The sequence below is a fragment of the Penaeus chinensis genome, chromosome 43 (assembly GCF_019202785.1).
Source record: "Penaeus chinensis breed Huanghai No. 1 chromosome 43, ASM1920278v2, whole genome shotgun sequence".
In the NCBI taxonomy this organism is placed as follows: domain Eukaryota; kingdom Metazoa; phylum Arthropoda; class Malacostraca; order Decapoda; family Penaeidae; genus Penaeus; species Penaeus chinensis.
In genome coordinates, this window is record NC_061861.1 from 14,859,185 (window position 1) to 14,869,184 (window position 10,000).

Here is a 10,000-nt window from a genome sequence, read left to right on the forward strand (position 1 = left end):
ATGAAAGCTACATCATTTTGGTGGCGATTCGTTGTAGATCATGAATAGAATAAGTGGTCCTGAAGCCAAGCTGGAGACAATTGATAGTCCGGCCAAGAATGGCATTGGTAGTCCTGGGGCCAATTGATAGTCAGACCACGAATGGCCACTGATAGTCCGGCCAAGAATAGCATTGATAGCCCTGGAGCCATCTGATAGTCCGACTAAAAATGACACTGATAACCTCGGAGCAATAATGCACGAGAGAGCCCTAAGGTCACCCTCACGATTTCGAAGATGACCAATAAGCTCAGGGCACCTTGTTTTAGCCCCCCTCAATGTATAATCCTCCCCTACATGAAGGAAATGTATTGTTTTTCCTATTGTTTCTCTGTGTTGTCATTGTTGTTCTGACATTCTGATGCTATTTCAAAACAGCGCCACACTTTCCTTTTATTTTAGCCAAATGATAGGAAATTTGAAAGGACGGTAGGCAAGACCTATACACCCAGATTTTGTTTTTGTTATGTTTTTTGTATTTGGATACCTCAGCTCAAATATTTTTTATTGCGATTTCTATTTATTCAATTATCAGCAATTTTCCGTTAAAAAATGCCAATTCCTATTCTTGTGGTGTTATGGTTCATGTAATTCAAATGAGATTTGGCACAGACGTGTATCTAACTTATCTCCATAAGATGCTGTTCATGATATGTGGACGAGGCTGCTGATATTTTGTGAAAAATATTATCTTTTGGTAATTTCTTGACAATCTGGAAGTGAGTGATTGTAATCATTTGAACTTGAAATAGTTTCTTTACAACGTTACATTGTATCGTATTGTAGTAACGAATATGTTTCATAATAATGGCATTGAGAATTGATTAAAACAAAAGCTTTGGAGTGGTTCATTTTTGTAAATGGGAGTATTAAAAGGGGAGGGAAATGTTCATGCATTTGAAGGGAATGAAACAAGCGCCGCCTGTTTACGTTTCGAGGACAATTAGGGTAAACTACGTGTTCACATTTTCACCCAAAAATATTTTCTCTACTAAGTAGATAATATGAGCTTTTAGATCTCCAGCAGAAAAGGATATAAGAAAACCAAGAGAGCAGACGTTCTATTATCTACACATACAAAATTTGACTGCTCGATGGGTTCCCAGGCTACTTATAATTTTCCAGAAACAGGAACGAGTCTGTTTTTTCGAGGCTCTTTTAGACAAAAAAAAAAAAAAAAAAGGGTTTTGTTGACAGACCAATTACACTGGATGAAACTTTCACCTTGCACCAGCTGACTTTCACCTCTTTCCATTAATGAGGTCGTTTTTAAAGGGCAAACGTTTCTAAAATGATGAGACCCTGATTTCTGGCTTCCTGCAACCTGTGGACTTCTACAAGCTGCATAAAACGATGGGAGAAGTGTGTCACTCTTGGTGGGACCTCTGTAGTGAAAGACTAGTAACTGCAACGTTTCATTCCTCTATGCCCATGGGAAGAGGGTCAAAGGAAATCTTTAATAAGACTATCTTTTATATATATATATATATATATATATATACATATATACACACACACACACTTACACAGATATATATATATATATATATATATATATATACACACATACATACATACATATATATATATGTATATATATATAAACATATAAACATATATGTATATATATAGATATATAGATATAGATATATCACACACACACACACTCTCTCTCCCCCCTCTCTCTCTCTCTCTCTCTCTCTCTCTCTCTCTCTCTCTCTCTCTCTCTCTCTCTCTCTCTCTCTCTCTCTCTCTCTCTCTCTCTCTCTCACACACACACACACACATACATATATAGAGGAGGGACTACCAGCCAATAGCTTGGATAAGTGTGTGAAGTTAAGGTGAGGTTCTGTATTGATAACTGTAACATGTACGTTTTATATTATGTTTAGCACACCATACGTTTAGATTATAATATAGCAAGAATATTACTTAGCAATGTCAATGCGAGTTTGAAAAATAATCTTTATTTTAATGTCTCGAGACTACTTTGCATTCTTCGTTGTAAGCGTTTGGGAAGAGTGATGGTATGATACATTTACAGTTAGTTTCGGAGGGTTTCGGATATTGCAACTTGCAACCGTACCTGTCATGGTCACTTAGAAACGTCTTGTTTGGAGGGCATGAAGGAAAATAACAAATACTCCCGCCGTATGAGCCACCACGACTGTATTCGAAACATGTGAGATATTTCGTAATACGTGTTGCTAAAACAGGCACTCAGGAGAGGAGTCAGTGCGGGGGGGGGGGGGGGGGGGGCTCCTAAGACCCTCACTGACCTCACAAACATATGTATGTATTCATTAAATGTACACACTCCATATGAACGTATTTGAACGTGTTTGTCAGAATAAACAGAAAAAAGGAACAGCGTGAGAAATGAGACTTGATCAACAAAATCACGTTTCGAATTTATAAACACTATAAGAATCTGCTTTCAATGTCAATAAGTCACACTGTACCGAAGGGAGGTTTGCACATTCAACAGTTCCCAATAAGCATCACGTAATCTTATATGGATTGCAGTCAGAAATATGGATTCTTTTTTATTTAATAAAGTGTTTTTTGGGTTATTTTCAGTGCGTTGGTTCGTGGTAGTGACCCTGCTCTCAATGGCGTTTGTGGAAGGGATGGTCAAAGGCAAGTCAGGCATTAATTATTTTTTTCCACGATTCTATAATGGGCATTAACACTGCATATTGACGCTGTACATTCTCTAATTCAATCTGTATCTTTCGTCTTTCATACTGACGTGTTTGAGACTCATAATAGCATAATCTTTCTCATCTACAGACCTCATCTGCCTCCTGCCTGCTAAACGGGGTTCCTGTCTGTCGGCATATCCAAGATTTCATTATGACTTCGACACAGATCAGTGTTTAACGTAAGTTTCGTTTATATCTATAGGTGTGTAACGCAAATTTCGTTTATATCTATACGTGTGTAACGCAAATTTCGTTTATATCTCAAGGTATGTATGTGTGTGTGTGTGTTTATGTTTGTGATAGAGTTACTGTTTATTTGTGTGCGTGTTAGTGTTAGTGTTTATTTGTGTGCGTGTTAGTTTATGTGTATGTGTGTATGTATTTGTGTAAGTGTTTATGTGTTTATGTGTTAGTGTTTGTGATAGTGCTAATGTTTATGTTTGCGTTTTCCCGTTTCGTGTACAACTGACATTTACATTTCCCCTCCCGCCCCCATAGGTTCGCTTACAGTGGTTGCAAAGGAAACGCCAATAACTTCGAAACAAGTGAAGACTGTCGCGAAACATGCATGTGATAGCGCCTTTCGGAAAACAGATTCTAATTACTGAAATGCTTGGAAATAAAGTTCTTTAATTGCCACTTCACATTCGCTTCTTTGAATCTCATGACAGGTGAGTCATAACGTCATATTGCATTATAATAACATACTACTGTATTAAATCGACATATCAATCAGGTAAGGCAAAATTATTACATGGATCTTTGTACTTAATTATGGAAAAAAATGATGGATATATCACGTGACACTTAGAGATGTGAGCCTCTGCGACACTTTAGCTTGAATGTGTTCCTATTTACGGGGGGGGGGGGGGGGTCATGGCACACACCAAAAATATTTTGAAAATAAAAACAGGCTTTTTAAAAATCATTTATGCGTTGATTTTGAGGATCTGAAGTCCACTCCTTTCTCTCTTTCACTCTGTTGATGTCTTGTTACTCGATCATTTATCTTTGCATTTTGTATGTTGAGAGTCTGTAATAAGGTTTAAATAACCATTATCATTACTGTTATTATTGATATATTTTTTAGGCTTGTGTATGGTTAAAATAAGAAATTTCCACGTTCACACTTTCATTCATATTTATAAAATCAATGATAAAGAAAGCACACGGGATATAGTATGTGAAAATCGTAGGTCACTGAATATAAAGGTGATTTCCTACGCTGCAGGACTCCCTTGCTGACAAAACGGGGCATAAACGTGATATGAAACAGGCGAAGAAGAATAGGATAAGGAAATAAATAAGATGAAAAGAAAGACAATGGAAGGTGCAAACTTTAGAAATGTGTGTAATAAGGATTAAGTAATGTGAAAAGAAAAACAATAGAAGATGCATACTTCGAGACATAGGAGAATTGAACACCACATATGGCAGCTTCAACACTCTATGCTCATGGCGAGGTTAACGAAACAACAGATATGAGTCAGAGACATTTTAACAGGTCACGGCTTATATAAGCTATGTGATTATAATTGTCATATCATTCCGGTGAAGATGTGATATCGAGACTTTAATTATTCATTTACGTAAGTTTTTTTCTAAATACAATATAAAGAATGGAGAGAAAAAACCATGAAGATATGATATAAATCATAAAGAATCCACAGCTGGTGTATAGAATTGCGGGTGGACATTATTATTAACAAAACAACCTAGACATGCGAGAAAACAGCAAAATATACCCCCCCCCCAAAAAAAAAAAAAAAAAATACAAAAAAATACAAAAAAATACCATTCTCAGAGAGTTATGAACTTTATAAATCTAGTGTACCAACACGTTCCTCTAGAGTTCTAGCACTGCCCCATCTGTCGCTGATATTATACAATGGGGTTTAAAACATTACATATGACCGACGCGTTAAGTAAGTAGACTATTATGATGCTAGGTTATAGCTACTCTACCATTTTTTTTTTTATAGAATCCAATTTTTTTATAGTGTCCAAATATCACCATTCAATTAATGATTCATCACCAAGCTATCAGTAATCAAGTAAATTTAGTCACCAATCTGCGAACTCGTCATCAGTCACCACCAATTTATGAAGTAGATCTTAACCTAAGAAAAAAAAAAAATAAATAAAATAAATTAAGGTGGAACATATCCAAAATTGCATAACTCACTTTCGATTTCAAACGACTAAAAATCAGATGAAAAAAATGGAGAGTGAAACCATCTCACGCAACTAAATTCCGGAAGCTCCCTTAGAAAATAATAATGCAAGTTTCAACCCTGTGATTAATCAACCTATATACTTCTCTTAAAGATTAATGAAAGATTAGATAAATAAAACAAGGAAAAGTACACATCCTAGTCTTTGCAACATAACACTCCTGGCAGCAGACGAAAATCGTTACATTTCGATCTAAAAACGAAACACCGCTTTCCAAATGGCAGTCTGTCCTTCGGTGTCTCAGGCGAGAGTCATGGCCCCAGTTTTCGGCTATATCTGTGCTGGTATTCATGTTCATCTGTAAATGATTTTAAAAATCTACGTTGTTAGTTGGAGATTATAACAGATTTATTTCTATAAAGTTATTTGTGTAATGAAATATATATCTTATTCTTTGTTTGTAAGATGAAATAGATTTCTTTCTATATTGTTATTTGTAGAATGATATATGTTTCTTCCTATATTGTTATTTGTAAAATTAAATAGATTTTGTCGTTTTTTATTTTGTAGAATAAAAAAGAGCTTTCCATACTGTTAATTATAGAATGCAATGGATAGATTTCTATATTATTTGTAAGCGTGTATTAGACCGCCATTTCTAAAAAACATCAAGAAACACAACTGTATTTTTTTACAACAGAAACGATTTCATGTTTATCCGAAATTTGATTATTTATAAATCTAGTCACGTATTTCAGTCTCCTTGAAAATATACACATCAAATTGATTCCAAAAGATGTGAATGCGAATCCATAAAGTAAATTATTCAAAGATATATTCATATAACGCCACGCTTGAATATACAGAGGTAAAAAAAAGAAAGAAAAAGGAAGAAGCATAAGAATATTTTTAAGATTACATTTGTAATTCTTATTTTTACTGCAGTGATACCGTGTTTGCATTTCCTGTCCATTATTCATGTCGCGTTTCAATCTTTTTTTTTCGGTATTATTGGAAATGACGCATAAAACCTAAAAAAAAAAAAAAAAAAAAAAAAAAAAAAAAAAAAAAAAAAAGGTGTAAAATCCAGGAAACGCAGCAAAAGTCGTTGAAAGCGACGGAAAATCGGACGAATTCGTAGCATATACCGTAAGCGAGGGACATCAAATGAGCCAATTAGATTTGCGCTGGAAGGTGACGTGACCAGTGTCGCCCAGCACAATAGAACCAATCAGATATGAAACAGATTATCACGTGACAATAGAAGCTGGGCCTAGAGGAAGACGGTTGAAATTCAAATCAGTCCCATCATGGCTAAGCAGTGTATCGGGTGTGATATTAAGTATTTCGATTTCTTTGCAAAAATATTATCGAAATAATGACGCGAGTTTATTATACCTGCGAAATCACGGTGTACTGCCTTTGGAAGTACTATGCCCGAACTGCAAGACACCGTGTCATTACAGAAAAGACCAGTTCGTCTAGGCCGCGAAATGACCCTCCGCTATCCGATAAGGAACGGCGGAGAGCGATCGCGATTCCAACAACAATCTGACCCCGATGATCCCAGTGACAAAAAGCCCGAGTTACTGCTTAAGGTAAGGTGTGGGTAAAACTGTGGTAATTCTCTACGGTAAGGACGCCCCCGCCAGAGACTAAGTCCCCAATTTCAGCCAACAATCTTGGGGGATACGTGGGGAACCGGGAGTTTAGGGGGGGGGGGGGGTATTCTCAGTTTGATTTGAGTGCCAGTAAATGACCAAAGGAAATTATGCATGCAAAGTAATTCGGCTTTTCGGAAATGCGAGCCAAACTTTATATATACAAAAATCAAAGAAATGCGACTTTTCGAATATTTGAGCCAAACTTATTTATTTATGGTGAAGAAATGCGAGCTTTTGATTAACGCGGTTAACGACAGAATACTCCACAGTCCAAGTTGCCGTGACGGCGTGCCCTTTGGGCACTGTCCGAGGGGAAGGTTAAAGGGGGGCTCTGCCACCCAACACCCCCCGGCAAACATTTTCTTCACCTCGATATGCACGGCAAGATAGAGCTTGAGACAGGTCTTCGTACTTTACTTGTTTTACCAGTTTATTTATTAACTTAGCCATGGGGGAACGGCTATCCCGGACCCCCTTCTTTTACTTTTACTGAAAAGGCTATGCAGTGTAAGAAAAAACGTAAATGCTATGACGACGTACCTTACTGCGGAGGGTCAAAATTAGCAGCGGCAAGGAGGAAGCGATGTAGTCTTTGGTTATAATCTGGGATGCTCAGTAGAAACATAGTACGTGCCACATAGCCAACAAAATGGTACTTCCTCCTGCCGTAATGCGGTGCTTTGGTCTTCGCTTCCCGCCACTTCCGCTCGATGGTGTTGGTTTGAGCCGCAGTGACGGGATCCACGAAGTTGAGGGAATGGCTCACAATCAGGTGCTGAAACCCCTCTTTATTTAGACAGTTATATGCCTTCGAGCAGTCGCTGATGATGGTGGTCCTTTCTTTCACACGGTCTTTTATAACTGCCAGAAGGGTCTCAGCATCTCTGGAGGGCACCGGAATAAAAAAAAAAAAAAAAAAAAATCCGGCTCTCACGGCACACCCCACCGAAAACCCACTTGTCCTCAATCAATCTGCCAACGTTATATTTAATTTTGCCGAATTTAGATTCGTCTATTTCTACAATCGTGCCAGGGCCACCAATCTCATCAGCACTGTTATTTAAACACCAAGAAATAAGCACTTCACGGCAAAAACTTCCCCAGGCACAAATTGTTTTATCAGAGAGTTTTAGTTCGTCTCTTACCACAGAATAAGAGAAATAAACTCTCAAATAAAAATTTACAAAAAACATATTTGTTTCAATGTCTATATTTAATTTAGCAAACCAAGTTTTATGATTTTTTTTTTTTTTTTTAATTACACCTCACATTTCTATTGTGAATTTTTCTTGACTTGTCGCATCTAAATTTCTTAGTTCTTAATGTCTAGTCTAACACACCACCGTAGCACTGATGACACAGATCGGTCATTGTCACTGAGAAGGATGAGCCAGGTCACTGTAGTCTAGAAATGTGCAGGTGTTATTTGCATACTCGAAATAGCTTAAGCATTGACTGTATTGTTTGAGTAGTTAAGCAATTAAAAAGAATAAAAGATTTAAGACAGTAAGCATGGAAACTTTTTGTTTACGTAAAAACGGCTAGAATGCGAATATATATGAACAGTAAAGAGTGTATATTTACATAATAAAGTATATGGAATATTTTACTAAAACTTTAATGAGCAATTAAAATCTCAGCTAAACTGCCGCCTCGTGATTGTTCGTGATGACGTAGATGCGCAGTACGACAGAACACGGTGTACGAGCTGCGTGGCAACTTATTCTTTCGCACCGAACGAGCGGACTTAGCCGCTATTTGTGGCGTTACTGTTCGTGTCTGCAGATTAGTTCCTGTGCCGACGACTGTAACTTTTTGTACTCTATAAGAATATCATCTATATATATATATATATATATATATATATACACACATACATGCAAGAGTTCCTGCATGTGTGTGTGTGTGTACACATATATGTATGGATATATAGATATAAATGTATATATAGAGAGTGTGTGTGTGCGGATGCATATAATGTATGATTCTACATACATAGATGCTAAACATGCATACATAACCCGCATGGTATTCTCTGGAAGAACGGCAAGCAGGAGCAACAAAAGGCAGAATAGCCCACAGCGTCACGTTTCGACCTACACCGGGCGGGGCCGCGGGAGGGAGCTGTTGGTGCTGAGCGAATTCAAAACATGCAAAGGCCGAGGAAAACAAACGCGTGGCAAATAATAAGGCAAAAGTCCTTCTTCCACACGCAAAAGATTTATATTTTTTTCCAATTAATGATTTTTTTTTTTTTTTTTTTTTTTATAGGAGGTTGAAAGGATATAATACAAAATACGTGTTTTACTTTTTCCTTTGAGCGCGTCTGGGAAAGTAGTTATTTTTTTCAAACCGTTACTTCCGTTCGAGAACTCTCTACCTTATTTACGTAATTGATTATTTGTTTTTTCATGTTCGACCCGAAATTGAAGGACTGTCGACCATAAGAGCTTTTTTCCTCTTATTATTAATGCCTCTATTCATCTTTTATATATTTAATTTCATTTATTATATCCCTTGATGCCTAGGAAGATATTCCTTCTTGTTCTAGGACGTGTGTAAGAATTGCTTCCTTCAGTTTCTATTTAAATAGTAAATGTTTCCAAACCTTCGAGATATTTCGTCGCATAGAGCTGTTTTCTTAATAATCATCATCTTATCTACTTAATATTCCTATATATCATTTTATTATTTCTGCTTAATATTCCTACATATCATTCTATTATTTTCTACTTAACATTCAAATTTATTATCTTCTTACCTTTCTACTTCATATTCCTATTTATTATTTTATCATCATCACTTTCTATATTTCTCATCCGTTGGTGCTGCTAACATCCTTCCCAATATATTTGCTCTCAGGATCATTTATAGAGGCCGCGACGGGAATAGTAAAAACAACTCGAGGACTGACAAAGGGCGTGTCGTGGGGGTTTGGGGTGATAGGAGGAGGCGTCGGAGGGAAATCAGACTCCTGTGGGGCCTGGAGAAGGCACACGAGGACCGGAAGTACGAGATGCAAATTTGAACGGGGTTTGTTACGTAAGAAATGGAGTTTGTGGAGTATATATATATGTATGTATGTATGTATGTGTATATGTGTGTGTATGATGATCACAGTTAAATAGAATTACCAGCTAAAGAGAAACTGAGTTTTCTAGAATGTACACGAATTTATTACTTATGTTTTCTTTCGTTCCATTTCACTTACACAAGCTACTGCATTTAATATAGTGATGATTATACTATTATTTTCGCAGTTTCTTCCACGGTGGCTGTCAGAGAAACGGAAATAACTTTAGAACCTTGCTAGAGTGATATGAGAAGTGCATGTGATCTTGACTATGATTGTCTATCATTAAAATGCAATAGAATATCTTATATAGGCTATAATATCAGATGTTTCTGTGAAGG

General features: G+C 36.8%; 1 protein-coding gene across 1 annotated transcript in view; it reads left to right on the plus strand.

Moving 5' to 3' along the window:
- Positions 1-2,833: 2,833 nt before the first annotated feature.
- LOC125048154 (cuticle protein 19-like) overlaps positions 2,834-10,000 on the plus strand; it is a 42,302-nt gene continuing 35,135 nt past the window's right edge. The window contains exons 1-2 of the mRNA XM_047646706.1: positions 2,834-2,926; positions 3,246-3,418. The gene's annotated coding sequence lies outside the window, so the exon portion shown is untranslated. The remainder of the gene's footprint in view (positions 2,927-3,245; positions 3,419-10,000) is intronic.